The 17884-nt window shown below is 41.6% G+C and overlaps 1 protein-coding gene across 1 annotated transcript in view; it reads left to right on the forward strand.

The window, feature by feature from the left end:
* sdk1b (sidekick cell adhesion molecule 1b) overlaps window positions 1–17884 on the forward strand; it is a 325525-nt gene that overhangs the window by 51984 nt on the left and 255657 nt on the right. The gene's annotated exons all lie outside the window — the stretch shown is intronic.

The following is a 17884-nucleotide window of genomic DNA, read 5'->3' on the forward strand; positions in this document are numbered from 1 at the left end:
TTAGTCAATGACCTGCTTAACTGAGGTCCCTGATTTGACACTAGCGACACACATACAGTTCATGCATGAAAACACAGTTCTAAGTCATTCAGATAACTTCGTTTTTGACCCTGTTGCACGACTACACAGGTAATTGTTAATCGCGGCAAAAAGAAATGAGAGAGTCAGGATAAGACAATGATTCCTCATTGAAGTGTGTTGTGGTAATGGTGCAATTCCATGGTTACGTGTGTTCATGTGCGTTTTGAGGTTCAGACAGTAGGGTAAATCTGTGTGTGGGGGGCGGGGGGCAGGGAGTGGGTCAGACCGGGCAAAACAAAGAAGCAAAGAAAAAGGTCAGGCCGGTGTCAGCACACAAATGTTCTCTGGGTCACAGATGGTGCATGGTGGGCGAAGACTGAGACGTGGGGTTATGAGGAGGAGGGAGTTGGAGGAATGTGTGTGAGGTGTCGGGGTGGGGTGGTCGCCGGGGTTTGAGCTATTTGTGAACGTTCGTAGAATTGGAAAGTGTCAGTGTCAGTGTGAAAGAAACAACACAAGGCAGTCAGGGGGCGGAGTAGGGGGCTGGTAACGGGTGGAGGGATGCTGCTATTGGCAAAATGGGGAATACTGCTCTGCGTCGCGCCTGCAGTTTAATCGATGACGGCGGTATGACAACACCTCAGAGTGTACTTTCTCTTTTTTTCAGTCGGCACACTGCCTATCGTCACCCCTCTATCCTGGGTGTCGGTGGGAGGAGGTGTGAGGCGGAGGTGCGGCGTGGCTGCAGAGTCAGCTCCCACTCCCTCCTCCTCTATGCGATGTCACGGTCTCAGCAGCAGCATCAGCAGCAGCACCCAAGTTTACCCCCAGAACTTAATTGATGTGTTATTGTTTTCTAAAGCAAGTGCAGTTTCCGCCAAGGGGGTAGCGGGTAAACCTTGACTGATTCCACCTTATGTCCAAGTCTTACTTTTCCATCCATTCCACTGTAGCCTGGAAGAAGGCGGACAATTCTGTCAACTAATCAAGCAGTCATGTGTGCCAATGTAATTGGATCACTCCCCAAAGAGGGTAATAAAAGGTAGTATGGCTACGGTCGGATAATTTGGGTCTCTTTAGAGTGTGAATGCAGCAAAATGTGTACTGAGCTGACTAGAATTAGCTCTTAGCTCTTGGTGGAAGCAAGTCTGATGAGAATTTTTTTAAACGTGAGACCTCACACATGACAAGGAAAAAATGGGCATGTGTTCTAAAAGCTCTTCTTGTGTAGTCAGGCACGACTGACCTGCGAAAGGCAGAGAAGAAAGAGTAGTAGTGGAAGAAGTGGAAGCAGCTAAGCTAACCTTTTGCTTATATGGTGACTATGGCTGCAAACTCTCCTTGTCATCATTATTGTGGTTATTATTATTGACATAATACAAACGTTCAACACAACCATCTTATCTATTTGTCTATTTGCTGTATCTAAGTGGCTACCATTTCCGTTTTCACATCACATTCACAGAGCATTTTGGCGACACATAGGCCTATAAGGATTTATGATTGTAAATTTTGAACAGGTTTAAAGGGAAGTCAACCCAAACATATTTTTATCAAGAATATGTTCTATGCAAGCCCACTAGTTGAAACAAGGCATTCTGATAAATATTGCGTTTGTGGAACAAAAGTTAATCCCTCGTTTTTAGCCATCTCTGTGGGCGGCCATTTTGTCACTTCTGTCGACTGAAAATGACATCACAACTACTCGGGGCTCAGGTAACGACCAATCACGGCTGACCTGTTTTCTGAAGCTGAGCCGTGATTGGTCGTTACCTGAGCCCTGAGTAGTTGTGATGTCATCTTCAGTCGATAGAAATGACAATATGGCCGCCTCCTGAGATGGCTAAAAAGGGGTGGATTTTGCTGCTTAACTCATATGCCACAAACTCAATATTAATCAGAATGCCGTGTTTCAACTAGTGGGCCTGCTGGGAATATATTCTTGAAAAAAATATATTTGGGTTGATTTCCCCTTGATTGTCACCCCTGACTGTTTTCAGAGCAGATCAGGGAGGAAAAACACCGAACACGCCCCACATCATTGAGCCCTTGCTGATTTTGATCACAAGTGGAGGGAAACTGCTCAAATTTGGTTCAATTGTTGGTGTGTACCCCGCATTAGCTTATCTGTATTGTACCGCTGAGTGAAAACATGCTTAAACAAGTGGTGCATTGAGGTATGGTTCAGTTTTTCGAGATACAAGCTATTTTCTTTGACCTGCGATCAAAATTTTGCCATACGAGGTGCCAGTGAATTGAAATTACTTAACAAGCTGTGTTAAGAAAATTGTGCACATTTTTTAAAAATAGTCTTCAAGTTGTTTATTGCCACTTCCAGTTGACGTTTACAATCAAACCAAAGCTGAGAATTACACTTTGTGTATTTTAAACAACCAACCAACTTTGCCTTATAGTCCGCTAGTATAATCGTAAAAACAGTATCGGTGTTGCAATGGCACAGCCCTTTAAACAACGAATATTTGAACACAAACAGTGGCGATACATATGTAGACAAAATATATAACAACACTCATAGCAAATTTTCTTTATCCTCTGCAAAGGCATCTCCGCCATCTCCATGATCCATTGTCTGTATTATACTGCCCCCGGTGGCCATGGCACCAAAAGGAGCAGCACAATGTCTATTGAACTGAAGAAAAAAAAAAGGCTATTTTTCTTATTATAAGCACATTACAAACATTTTTGTGCTGTAGTCTTATTGAGTTGATAGACAGTGCCACAAGGCCAATCCAAAGCTTTCGATTTTTATTTTTTAGGTGTTCCCAACCCTCTATACCCAGCATTTATTAGGACATTTTATTTTAGGTGGAGATGGATGAAATTCACGAGCAAAGGTTGATCCTACTGATCTCGCCATTTCTCTCTCTCAGTTCCTCTACACCCCCCAGTGCCCCCACAGTCAATCGATGCCCACACCCTCATAAATGGAAGGCTTTATACGAGCCAACCCTCGTCTCAGGGAGCACATTTAAATAAGCTCATCGATCTTTCATTTTAGAGTTTAAGTGACGGCAGCATTTTACTGTCTCTCCTCCTCGGGCCCCCCTCGCACACCCCCTGCCTCTCATCTGCTCACCTCGCCACTCTCCCTCCTTTTATTCATAACTTATCCCCTCGCTTCCCGACTGCCCCCGTGTCATTGAGTGGGTTCAGCCCCACAGCTGTAGGACTGATTTACTTTTCCGCCATGGATACTTGACAGAGCCTCATTCAGTACTTTCCATTCAGATGGGAAGTCGACTACGTTTAATTGGCAATATTCATAATTTTGTCGCAAGCAGGATGAATCCCAGCCCAAAAAATGCTGCGGTAAAGGGGATGGTTGGATTTTTCCAACAGCGCCCACTATAAACTGACAACACCCATGTTTTAATTTGGCAGCATTCTTTTATGAGCCCTGACAAGAGTTTCATGTAGAATTAGTCAGATGCCTAAAGTCGGCTGAGGTTAACATAACAACAGTGATGCGGCTCATTTGGTTTCTAACAGCTGTCCTGGTTACTGTGCAATAATGATAATGGTTTATAAGTAGACAAAGTATAATGAAAAAATACGTCTGATCGTTGTTAATATTCCTAACCTTGGCCAAGGTAACAGCAGCGTCTGCCCCTGTGCTACCTATACTGGAATGAGTATTATTCAGTCACATGAGTTAGAAAAATTCCAGAAGTGGTGTCACAAAAGACATATTTCAAATTCAAACTACAAACGCTGCATTTTCCCCTTGAAGTAATCCCCCCGGTATCTAACGCGCTTTCCCAGCCTTCTTGTGGTGAAGACGTCTACCACGACACATGTTGGTATCAGTCATAGTAACGGTAATTATAGACACCTATGTCGGACCAGCTGTTGTTTTTCAGGAGACAAAAAAAATGATATGAGGTATGGTGCTTATTTACAGTGGCAATTAATTGGGATAGGACTTGAGGAGAATATGACGTAATCATTATATGTCATACAAAATTAACCTCAATAAATAAGCATTTGGTCAACCATGTCAGCTTTCAAATTTGCTGTTTGGTTATCTGAGAATGGATCACAGATACGGGTGAGGGCCAAAAACATTTCAAAGCATGAGGGTCTTCGGAACATTTGCTGATTGTGACCCAGTGCTTGCAAACGTGGCAAAGGTCATTGTTTCACAGAGGTTATGATAAGGTGCCCAAGAAAACAAAAGATCTCTATATTTAAAACAACCACCAATCTTTTGGCTCATACCAAATTTTGGACTTCCAATAATGAGTATATCCTTCATCCTTCACTGGGCCAAGGAAACAAGCCCCATTGTCATGCTCACACAGTTTCACCCAGTTTGAATCTATGAATATGATTAGGTCTGATACATGCACACACAATGTACTTTAGTGTGTTGTAATGAGGACAGGCCAAATTAGAGACCTCATCTAACTAATCAGACTGCATCACCCACATCCCATTAATTTGTACCACTTCAACACTCTTGCTCAATTTGAATTGTTTTGGAACGTTTTCTACATTATTTTTCTTATGTTCCTATTGAAAGCTATGCACACAGGACCATGTTCTCAATTACTTGAGGATTGAACCGAAGGATCTATTGTAATCTAAACCGTGGACAGCCAGGTAGTACATAAATCCTTTCCCTGCGCACACACGCTATACTGTGTTTAACTTCCTTTCAAGTAGTTTGAATATCGGAGACCTCAGGGGTCACACAGGAGGCAGCAGTGTGTATGATTCTGTGATCGATGTCTGGGTTAAACAGGTTTAAGAGAGAGTAAGGTCCCTGGTCGAGTTCCTTATTTCTTGTCTGTCAGGAGCAACAAATCACCAAGCCTCTGCAGTCACATGACATTTTGCCCATTATTTGCACTTGCATATGTCTTTCTGTTGGTGTGTTTTAGTAGGTGTGTAATGGTACACGTGGCTGTATTAATACGTTTCGGTATGGCATGTTCGGTTCGGTCCACTTGCATTTGATTCGGTCCACTTATTAGCGCGAGTTTACGCAGGGACGCTATTGACTGTTGCATGCTTGAGACAAGAGTGGCGGCACAAAAGTGAGAGCCAGAAAAGAGCCAGAGCTCGAAGGTCCCCCCGTACACTGCGGTCTCCTGTTTGGGAACATTCTGGCTGTCCTGTTAAAATCGCAGATGGGGAAAGGTACGTGGTTAAGTCCGAAGGTTGTGTCATAGGCTGTTGCTGCTGAGTGTTTAAAGATTTCAGTGTCTTAATTAATGTACAAAATTAAGAGATCTTTGTTGTTAGTGTATTTTTTATTCTGGTGTAATTTCTTAGAATATCACCCGAATGGTTCGATTTTATTTATTTATTTTTTTCGAAAAAAAGGACAGTTTACCTGTCATCTTTTCAAAATAAACATATTTAGAAAAAAATAAAAATCTGTTTTTTTTTTCCACGGAAAATATACCGAACCGAAGTTTCCAAAAAAACGAACCGAAACGTGATTTAGCGTACCGTTACACCCTTTAGTGTTTGGGCACAAATGGTAGACTACTGTGTCACTCTCCGACACCGATAATGAAACACATACAGAAGGTTAGAAAGTTTGCTTTCTTAATATGGCACACACAACTGGAAATTATGCAGTTGTACTGTATGTTGACATTGATGGCTGACTTTAATGTTCGTAACGTAAATATTTAAAAGGTTCTTGCTTCTTCTTCTAAGGAATAACCATCATCTTAGATGTCGGCATAACTGGTGAGATTTAGCAAGGTTTTGTGAGACTTCAGGCTCTTGGCAGGGTTTCAAGTGCATGCTAAAGCAGCAGGTGGTGCGGTTACCCCTAAATGCCATTTTAGCCTTGGAAAGGTGACTCGAGCTAAAGGGCACACACCATGATACAAAGGCCGTACCAAGAAAAATGTAGTCACTATTCCAAAAAAACTTTACGTACTTTTGTGGACATGGCGTTAGAGTGTAAAAAGTCTACATCATTTCACTTCCTTTTAGAGAGCAACATCCTGCTGCTCCTCTCAATTTTCTGTTGTTGAATGTGTGTGACGGTTTGATTCAAGTATCTCGCCTTGAGCCTTGCTCCGTGTCCACAATAGTGGAAAGAAATTTTCGGAATTCACTGCTGAAAAGCTTTCTTTTAAATGAGTTCAAGTGGGACATGGTTTATACACAAACACTGATGTTCCGATTAGGGCTGCAGCTATTGAATATTTTGATATTCGGATATCCTACTGAAAATTCGAATCGAATATTCAAGTATTCAGATTCAGAAAAAAAAATCTATATTTTTCCTTGGTGAAATAACAGTTATGAACACAGAAGGTCAGAAGAGAAACTAACACACTTCACTTAATAATTAACGACCATTTGGTTTTCATTTTTAGGTAAACAACTCTTAAATTTAAACTGCATAATAGGAAACTGTAATTTCTTCTCTTGAAACATTAGTGAATATGGGACGAAGTGATGTCAAAACCAGAGTCGCATTTTTGCCTATCAAACTGTCTTTAAAAAGTAATCCGACGGCTCTTGCCAGAATATATCCGGCACTCATTTAGCGGCTAGCTGCTAGCCATTAGCCATTAACCCAGGTAACAGATGCCGTATATGTCCACGTAATTATTTAGTTTTTTTTGTTTTTTCTTTAGCATCCTTAACTAGCCATTAAACTTGATTTCAGGATGACGTGTGGATGGTGGCAACGGTTTGTGACGACAGTGTAAAGTGGGCTCCGACTAGCGAGCCGCTCCAGTCAGGATGACGAGTCACGTCAGCTGCCATGCCACCACACGTTACCAGGAACAATTTCAAAATAAAAGCGTGCCAAGGCATTGGTGTCTTTGTATTGTTTGGAAAGATTTTATTTTGAAGTTGGCCTTCTCACCGTGTTAGCAGCGTGATGCATACAATACAATATAATACGATTTTATTTATATAGCGCATTTCACAACAGCTACAGCTGTAACAAAGCACCTTACATACAACGACAAAATAGCCATAATGCAACAAGTGAAATGAATAAATTAACACAAAACACTATGTACAATAGACACTGGAAAAACAGACAAAAATTTGTCAGTCTCAGGTCAGATCAAAAGCCAACGGATAGAAATGTGTCTTCAAACGGGTTGAATCTTTATTAACCAGGTGGAAAATCAAACCTCTTATGATAAGGAAACGGCAAACAGCTACATTCATTCAACATTTCAATCCTGGCAGCCTTGAATTCCATCTACTCGTTGTAGTCATTTAAAAGCAATGCTAATAGAAGTCTCACTATGTCGAGTTGAAGTTTTAAATCACTAGTTGGATTAGTTGGATTAAAACTGGAAATGAAACTGTGGAGCACACCATGAACAGTTTTCTTTCCATCCTCCATTCTTGGGTTGGGAATTAAGTAATTCATGATAGATATTATATCCAATTACTGGATGATTCATCAAATAACGTAAATCATTCGACAGCAAAAAAAAAAAGCTTTATGCAAAATCTCTGTATTGAAGCTTTACAGTACCAATTTTCAGTTCTGTTGTTGTGATGAAGATATACTACTCATTATTCGTGTTCCTCCCCACTTTGTAGATGCTAAACTAAACACCCACTCCACTCAAGAAAAATGGCTGGCCCACAATAGCATTTTGGAACCAGTGCTGTTTTTGGGCACTTTTTGTGCTAGATGACTTGGTATTGTAAACATGACGCAAGTTCCCCATCTCCTTACCACCCGTAGGCACTCGTATTTAACTACATCACATCACCAGTACATTTGAACAACGCTATCACTGAAAGTCAATGTAGCAATTCCAGCTAGAAGTTGTTGTCGGTATGCGGTCAAATTTAGGGTATATCTCGACAGCTTTCGTGACTACTTTTGTGACAACGTGCTAGTACAGTAATGTAAAACTAATCCTGTTTCACAATGGTCAGTGGTGTCAAACATACGGCCCGCGGGCCGGAACCGGCCCCCAATGAGATTTGATCAGGCCCGCAGGATAATTTAAATGTGAAAAAATGCATAAAAGACACAGAATTAATATTTTAATCTGATGCAATTCATTAATTGCCCGCTAAGGGGCATACTGTTTTGATCAGAGTAGAAGACAACATTGCTTAAAAATCCCTTTCTTTATAAATCTCGTTTAATCTTAAAGTGCATCACTATATTTTTCAATAATTACTTGTTAAAGTTTTGTGCCTTTGTACAATCAGTGGGATCAGTTGCAATGCATATATGTGAATGATAAAAGTAAATTGCACAAAGGAAATCTAAGGTCTTTCATGAAATGTTTTGTAAAAGGAATGTTCATTAAATTTCAACATTTTCCTAATGTTCTTGTGCTTCTTTACACCAAAACAGAGGAAATACATGATATTTTGGTTATTTATAGCAGAGTATGCTACAATTTTAATGGTCCGACCCACAATGTGAAATGAGTTTGACACCCCTGGTCTAAACTCAGCTCATGTTCCCTTTTCCAACAATTGGTATATTCTGCTTCCAAATGAAAGTAAAAAGCCAACATCCGAGGATTAAACTGTGATGTCGTTATAAACGCTTGGCCTCCACATGACACACAGATATAGTATACTACCAATCAGAGCAAAGCTGTTTTCCATATTCAAATTGAGAAGAACAACAATCCAATAAGAGTAAAGCTTATTTACATGTTGAATATTAATGAGAAATCCAGCCGTCTCATCTGCCAGGTGTTTCAGACCAACTAGAATTGCTTGAAAAGTGGCAGCCTGGGCTGTTCCAGCCCACATTATATTGCAAACCTGATAAAAGACATCAAAAAGACAACAACAACAACACAAAAATGTGTGGCATGTGACCTTTAAGGATAGACACTGTTGTCGGTCCACTTTATCAAAAAAAAAAAAGAAAAAAGAAAAAAAAGTGTAAGAAAACATACATGTAATACAGTAAGCACATTGAGTCATGAGCTGCCGATGGCCACAACTCAACTCAAGCCAAGTCACTCAACATACAGGCTGGCTAAATGATTAGCCAGTTAAGAGCCAACCAACTGGGCAGTCATTCGCTGACTCCCACATCACTCACCAGGCAGCCATATACACTCAAAGTCATACTACAGTAGAGTATGGTGACCGCAAAGGGGCAAAAATAATACCAGCGCCTCACAAGCGCATGTTAATTATGCGAAATGTAGTTTTATTCCATTACTTAGTCAATGAGGTAATAGGTAGAATACTCAAGTAAAAATATACAATAGCCGCAGCTCTAGTATTTAGTCCCAAAGAATTTAGCTATTTTTGTCATCAGTCATCGTATTCACACTCAAAACGACATATTCATTTTCCGAGGTAGTCAGAAATTAGTTTATCAAAACAAATGAATGACTCACGTTGTATTATAACATCAAAATTGCCAGTAATTGGGTTCGCACTGAAAATACGGAGACATTGTGATAATATATTGCAAAATTGATGTTCTGACTGTAGCCAATTCAGGGATGCAAACTGTGTTCTGAGACAAATCCTCTTCATTTGGAGAACATGAGAAACATCACAGGTACACCACTCTATCACAATCCTTCACTTGGCTGCCCATAGCAAATTCACATGGCTCAGCCTCTGCATGTTTTTTTCCCTTTTTTTTCTGAAGGCTTCTGTTGCAGCAGTGATGGTTGAATGTTGCCTTGGCGTAGTGAACCGCCAGTCCCTGGGTATTAGTGAGGTTGTGATGACATCAAAACAAGTATTAACATTTGCGTGATTGTGTCTGTGTATTAGAGCTCCGTGATTTGCTTGTTCGGTACACAAGCTGCACCCTTTTGCAGGTGCGTGTTCCCAGTGCGAAGCGTTTGATCCGCCACAGGTGTTTGAGAGGAAGGCTGGCTTCACATTCATCCGCAAGTGTGTGTGTGGGTGTGTGTCTGTATCACTTCTATAAGCTCCAAGCAAGAAAAAAAGAGATCCTTTTTGATGTCACCTAGGAATAAGCAGGAATTGCTGTATGTGTGTCTGGACAGTTTTTTTTTTTTTTTTTTTAAACCTGTTCCTTTGATCTAGACGGGAGGAGGGCTTCACCATGGCAGGTGGCTCCAGACTTGGCATGTGCAACAGACGTGCATGTGTGTGTGTGTCCACGTTCACGGGTCCATAGCCAAAAGCAAACGTGCCTGTGTTTGTTGTGCATATAAAACGTGCTCCTTAATGTTATTAATGTATGGATATCACATAGGCATATTTTTGCTATTTCAGATCAACATCATGCTATGGGGATGCTTTGCTTCAGCAGGGACAGGGAAAGTGGTCAGAGTTGATGGGAAAAAAAATACAGATGGAGGCTGCAAAAGACTTGAGACTGCAGGAGATTCAACTTCCAAGCAAGGCCGTACTACTAAAACATAAAGCCAGAGTTACAAAGGAATGTTCTAGATTAAGAAAAAAAAAATCACGTGTAAGAATGACCTTTTATTTAAAACATAATTGACTGCCAGTCTGCCACCACGAGCAGTTAGGTAATGAACCAGTGACTCGCTGCTGTATGTGTCAACAGAGCCAACCAAACAAGGAATAGAAAACTACAAACAGAAAACAGTTCAAGTTTATTCATTTAGTGAAACTTAGATCAAGACAATGCTTTCAGGCAAAAGTTCTAATCTTCCATAAATTCAATCCACCAGGGCTCAGACAGGCTAATATCAGGAAGAGTGAACTTTTGTGACATGCTTCTGTTCCTGTGAGCCTAGAATGCTTGATGTGCCTCAAACCTCCTGTCTCAAAGAATCAATGAGCACAAGACTGGAATGCTCAGGTGAAAACCAATCAAGTTGTTGGCACCTGGAAAGAATGAGTAGGTAGGACAAAAGGAAAGAATAGGAGTAGAAAAAACCCAACACAAGTAAAAAGCACATTCCCCTCGTCTGGAAGGCTGGACCCTTTCTGTCGCATTGACAATGAAGCTTCTTGGCTGATGGACAGTTGTGTGCTGCGTCAAGATTCTGATGCTCACACTGCTTTTCTCCTAAAATGCATCCGTAATATAGGAGCTTTTATGCACGGTTTAGTGATATTCGCATACGGAAGGTGCACTTTGACATTATCAAACGATATAGACTGAGCCAAACATCGACAGTCTGGAAATATTTATGTTTCCCACCTAAACTCGAAATGCCGGTAAAGTCGTAAACTAAGGGTCCTTAGTTTACCGGCATTTCGAGGTTGCAAACTAGTTACCGTTTTTCATTTGGTTGTTTAGTATTGGACTAATGGTGCCCGGTCGGTCCGAGTCAGCCAAACGGCCTTCGAGAACGGACGTAGGTCACACACAGGGCCACACTCCTGACACGCAGCCAAAAAATAAAACAATGTTGTATACCTTTCGGTTCCACAGATGCGATGAGATGTGCCCCATTTTGTTTTTATGTCACCGATCACCACGTTGTGCGTGTGTGTGTCAGTTGTTTTTATTTGATATTTTTCTTTATTTGGCGGCGTGCCAGGAGTGTGGCACCTGCGTGTGTCGTGAAAATTATGTTCTCGACGCTGATTGGCTGTCGCTGACGAGGCACAGACTGGGACCACGTGGTTCGGCCAGAATTTTTGGACTACTTCAGTTTGCGCAAATAGCCATCCCAAAATGTCTGATTCGTTTCAGACTGATATTCCCAATGTAATGAAAAGGGTGTTTTTAACTGACATGTTGATAGGATGATAAATAAAGGCTGCTGATAGAAGAATGTGGAATGGTGATGGATAAAATGAGAGAATATGCATAATAAAAGAGAAGTAATCAAACCGTTGGGGTAATAAAACAGGATTAAAGAGTGGATAGGGTGTCAGAATTTTGGATCACTAGAGAAGACGGAGATGCAAAAGGATAGCACAGACAGGAAGGGAAGGTGTAGACAGTCTAAGATTCGTAGTCCTGACAGATGAAGAGAATTCCTCAAGGAAATCGAAAATAGTTTCATGTTTAATGGACTTGCTTCATCTCCTCCCAGTACCATTCGTCTAATTCCTCTCCAGCTGCTGTCTCCATATTTCTATCCAATCATTGGACCTTATTTGGCTCTTCTCCGTTCTTTACCTGAGAAGCCCTACAAATGCAGACTCTTCTCCCGTTTTATCATCTTGTGCTAAAGTAAATGTGTCCTCTCTCCCCAGATTTACTGTGTTCCGTTTGTGTGGGAGGAGAAAAGCAAACAAATGAAAGCATTCGCGTGGAGAGAAAGGAGAAATTAATTATCCCATTTGCTTGTTCTCGCAAACTCCTCTCTGTTGCCCCATGCAACAGCCTGCCTCAGTGTTTGCACAAAGGCACAGACGCAGACCGTCATACGCTCGTCATCTTGTGTTATATTCCAACCTACTGGCTTTCGCCGCTGTTGGCATTGTGCTCGTGCTTGACTCAGCGAAATGTCCTTGCCACTGCATTTTCAACCTGCCATTATATTAGCCCCTTGGATAAGCTGTATCTTTTTGTCGTGAATTGATGTGCATGCGCGTGTGACGTCGCGTATGTACAGTGAAACCTCACAATTTATATGCCCCTAAGGTCACACAATGTGGAAGTGGAGAATATTAACTCTTCCAAGCTACTACAATATCACACCAGTGATGGCACAGCAGAAAAGTTTGATGATAACCACAGAACCGGAAACTCAACTTAGATTAAGCGGTAGCCGTAGGTAAAAAGAGTAGTGAAATATAGTCCATTCTTCAATTTTCTACAGGGCTTATACACATTAGTGTCAAAGGTGAGCTGGAGCCTATCCGAGTAGCCTACATACAGAACTGGTCGCCAGCCAATCGCAGGGCATACTGTATATAAACAAACAAACATTCAGCCATATAGACAAGTCATTCTTGAGTTGACTTAACATGCGTGCTTTTGGAATGTGTGAAGGAAGCCGGACTACCAAGGCAAAACCCACGCAAACCCAGACAGAGCATGCAAAATACCACACAGCAAGTCCGGAATAATCCAGTAAACGTTGAAAATTGATTTGCATTATTAAATAACAATACCACACACACAATACAATACTATATTATATTGCTCACTTGGGGTTGGCAGTCCCATGTTCTACTGTAGTATCTGTAATTTTGTGGGTGTATAGCTTTCAAAGGCGGGGCCTGGCCCGGTGGCTGACGTGAGCCTTAGCGGAGGATAGTGTGGAGTTGGTGGGCTGTTAATTGGCTAAACGTTCGGCATTCTATGTGTCGCGTGACAGGGCGTTAGCCATATTCACTTATCTCATTCAGATGTATCGGATTGTAGCACACGCTGGCACGTTTACGTCTATGTCAAAGGTTATCTTTTTTAGTTTAATATAACTTACTATAATCTTCAGGATCCTTCGATGTACCCTGGCCATTGGCAGAACGAAGGCTGTTTGTTTCTCTTTGGTCCCATTTTAAATCCATCTACTTTGCTACTAGCCTCATCCTAGCTAGCACTAAGCTAGTTCATTTCTCAGGTCTGGCGTCCAAGTTTGAAAACTCCCTTTCAATTGTTGCTAGCACGCACGATGTTGGTCGGCCAAATATTCCCATAACTACCTGCGGGTGTCTATGTAGTGCGCACGTAGCGTTCAAACATGTGCACTCAGATAGAAAGAGAAATAGGTCGAGGGGACCTACCATCCAAACATTCTCTCTTACGATAATATGTTATGATGCATTCTGACTTGAATGGGAAAAACAAAACAAAACTGAAAGTCAATCTCTGTGGATATTCTGCGGAAAATCGTGCGGTCACATGGAACGTTGCCTGTGTGATTATTAAAGTTGAAGTCAACCCAAACATACTTTTTCAAGAATATGTTCTATGCTGACCCACTAGTGGAATCACGGCCTTCTGATTCATATTGCGTTTGATGAATATGAGTTAAGCAACAAAATCCTCCCGTTTTTAGCCATCTCAAGGGGGCGGCCATTTTGTCACTTCTGTCAACTGAAAATGACACAGATGCTGACATGACATCACAGATGCTCAGGGCTCAGATAACGATCAATCATGGCTCAGATTCAGAAAACAGGTCAGCTTCAATGTCATTTTCAGTCGACAGAAGTGACAACATGTCCGCCCCCAGAGATGGATAGAAACTGGTGATCAACTCTTATTCCACAAACACAATATTAATCAGAATGTCTTGTTTCAACTAGTGGGCAAGCATAGACGATTTTCTTGAAAAAAATATGTTTGGGTTGACGTCCGCTTTAAAGATTCTATGATGGCACTATCTTTGATTTTTCTACCAAATCCAAACTATTTGGCAACCCTGATTGAATTTTGTTCAACCTTTAAGGTTCCGCTGAGCATGTGTTCATAGTTTCGGGTCATTTGATCTATTACATGCATTTCTTCCGTCAAGGCTATTTGCTACTGTTGCTGCATTTGAGTTCCACCTTTTATTGGTGTAATTTCAGCGCTCACAAGAGCCACCTGTCTGCAGTTACTGAAGGCCAATTTGTAACAGTCGCGGCTAAATATGTGTTGCACACTTCCAAACAAGGTCCCATTTGCTGCGGCGTACTATATGATTGCTATTGTGACTGTAGCCTCTAATTGTTCTGTGAAATAATACGATTTCCTCTGAAAGGCAGCGTGTGTGTGGGTTTCGCTCCAACAATCTGCCGCTCCGCCATTCAGGCATCCTCATGCCAGGCAAGCAAGCCTTTAATGGCTTTTGTGTTTGCGCGTGTTGCGTTTGGGGCTCTGTATTTTCTGCTCCGTATACTTCTTTGCCAAATTGACTTGATTAGTGCTTGCACACTCACTTTGTCTTCTTCAGTGGCTTATTAGGATGTCACACACATCAAGGTGTGTGTGCGTGTTTACCTTGTGTACCGGAGCATTTTAGCCCATTATGCTGGTTGGATAATTGCCTTGTGGTAGTGGATTTGATTTGGATTTTAAAGCACATCTTTTCAATGTTTTTTTTTTTTTTTTTTTGACAAACACTCCATTCATCTTCACTTCCCTTCTTTCTTTTTTTCCTTTGCTTGCTTTATCCCTCACATTATGATAGCTCTGCCCAATGCTTTTCTAAATCTAATTAGTTTGTACCATGGATGTATTAGGCTTGTATAATAGCGCAGCTGGGCCTTTCCCGTTTTGCGCACAAACAGACACACACGCACTTGTGGTAGTTTCCACATTTTAAGGAGCTTTTCAGATCCCCTTTCATTTTACTCCTCGGTCTGAACTCACTCTCTTTTTCCATGCCGTCACCCTCACCTCCCCCCATCGTGGTGTCGCGTAACTGCTCACAAACTTTCCTTTTTTATTCCATCGACTTGCCTCTTGCTATGGCTGTCGCCCCCCCTTGCCCCTCTCCCTCCCTCACACGCGCGCACGCACACACTCCTGTCCCCCTTTCCTTTCCTTCTCTCTCACATTTTGATGTCCCTCATTCCCTCTGGCTCCATACAAGGGGATCCATTCCAGAGGGGGAGATCCATTAACTGCACCCTTTGGCACCAGCTGTCGGTCTGAGTCCCAATGACTTCGTACTCTTTTTACCGTACATGTATGTGTGTGTGTGTGTGTGTGTGTGTGTGTGTGTGAGAACAAATGAGTCAGAGTCGGATGGTGTTTGGTGAATGTGGTTGGTAACCCAATCTGGGACCGCATGTAGTTAAAAGCATTAGGTTATAACAAATGCCAGGCCTGCCAGGATTTGCTGGGGCAAGGATAGAAGGACAACGGGGTGTGGTACCTTACATCAATGTGTGTGTGTGCGTGCGTTGAGGTGCGGGGTTGGGGGACATTGTTGAGCAGTCAGTGATTATGGGGACCCGGAGTTGTTAATTTGTGTAATCAGTGTATAATTGGCATGGAGGAAAACACATTTATCAGACTAGAGTAAGTCTCCGGTCGTCATGTAGTTATTCATTCGTCAACCTCATTCGGCCAATCACTGGCATACTGGGGGCTGGAAATACCGGGTGAGCAAATCACATGTTTCACTAACCACTTATACACAGAGTCCCTGTATAATTGCGCCATAAGAGCTGTAATAGAAGGCCAGCCACTTATCTGCATTTGCCTTTTCCCAAGAACTCAGCGCAAGTGGGATACTGCTGCAATGGTGTGCGCTTTGGCACACACACCAAGCCCAATCAAATAATCAGATGTGCGACCGCAACGACAGAGTCTGGTGTCGAATAAGTTGTCGGAGTGCGACAGACGGTTGCCTTCAATTGGAGTCTCGGGTGTCAAACTTAACACGGCTGTCTTGCCTCGTCGGCATTCCCTTAACACACAGATGTCTGCCTGCCTGTTACGGCCGCAATACTACATGTAAAAGGTGGAATATTTGCCGGGATGAATTTATCCTCACCTCACCCAAAAATGTAGTAAGCAAGGCAACTTTATTTACATGGCACTTTTCATACACAAGGTAACTTAATGTGCTTCACGAACAATAATTATAGGTACAATATTTAGATGCATTTACAATCAAAAGAGTTAAATACGTCTAAAAGCAAAGTAAGAAATAAAAGTACCTAAATTACTAAAAGAATGTATAGTGCAAAAAGGTATGGAGCAGAAGTTCGCAAACAAAATATATTTTATTATCTATTTTTTTTCAATCAGCAACTTACTGGTCGCACATGCATGGGTTGTTTAATTGGCTAATGTGACCATTTACGTGCGGTTGGGTTCACTGAAGACTCAAAATGTTCTATATGTGTGAATGTGAGTGCGAGCAGTTGTTTGTCTCAATAAGCATACATGATCCTCTGCAATGTTAAATATGTAAATTTGACAAAGTAATGACTGATGTTCTGAGGGCTTGGCCACAATCCCAATAATAATTCTCCATTTTCTCCCATGGTCCATATCTTGCCTTATGCTGCTTTTCCTTTACATATAAGGAAGTGCGTATTTTATGGACTTAAATGGGGATTGAATTAGTCTCGCGTGCATTAATTATGACCATAAATGTCTGTGTGCAGCACTTTCAGCAGATCTTTTAATGCTTTCTGTACAATCATCAAATACTGTAAGTTGTTGCCCAAGGTGTTCTCTGGGGACGTCTGATTGCCAGAGAACGAGAATGGGCATTTGACGGAATAAATCATCAATCAACTTCACACAATCGACAGACTTCTCAACGGTGATTTATTTGACTAATCATTTATTATTCCTAACTGATGTCGATGCCCGTGTTATTCAGTTGATGTGATTTTTCTTTGTTTTCTCCAGTTTGCAATTCACAAGCAAGCGTACCTTAGCACAATCATATTGATGACGTGTCAAGCATGCTCACTTTTTAAGCAATGAACTTTGCTCAATGTAAAACGCTGTGCAAGGGATTCGAAAATGTTTGGTGATTGGACTTACGAGAGTAGTCGGCTTTGTAGCGCAGAGCTCCGATTTCTCAAAGCTTGAAAAAAACCTAAACCCCGGCTAATCTCACAAGTCTATAATGCGCTTGCTGTCCTCCAATCAATTATTAAATGGCTAAACAAGTCCAAACACAAACAAAAACATCTTTTTAGGACTGGCACTATTATAGGTGGTACAATGATGTGAACGGGATGACGTTTATGTGCAATATAACAACCATTTCCGCATCAAAACAGTCCTCATTGTACATGTCATAGCTGCCGTCTGATCTCCTTTGGCCTTGCAACCCAGTAGGACGCCAAACATTACAACATCTCCCAGCGGGAAAGAGGACCCACAACATGTTAACCTACAAATTACACAGTAGAGCAACATAAAACGGTGGGGGAAAAAAAAATGCATCGCTTCCCAGATTGAAGTCCATAAAGCTTTTGTAGATTGGTCCCTTTGAGATGCCAACCAGTTGACTGACGACATACAGTTTAACAGTTGTTTGCGCAGACTGGGACATACTGTATACGCTGCATTTCTATACATACTAAAGTTAGT

The sequence above is a fragment of the Filicampus tigris genome, chromosome 6 (genome assembly GCF_054856515.1).
Source record: "Filicampus tigris isolate MCC_2025a chromosome 6, RoL_Ftig_1.0, whole genome shotgun sequence".
Lineage (NCBI taxonomy): Eukaryota > Metazoa > Chordata > Actinopteri > Syngnathiformes > Syngnathidae > Filicampus > Filicampus tigris.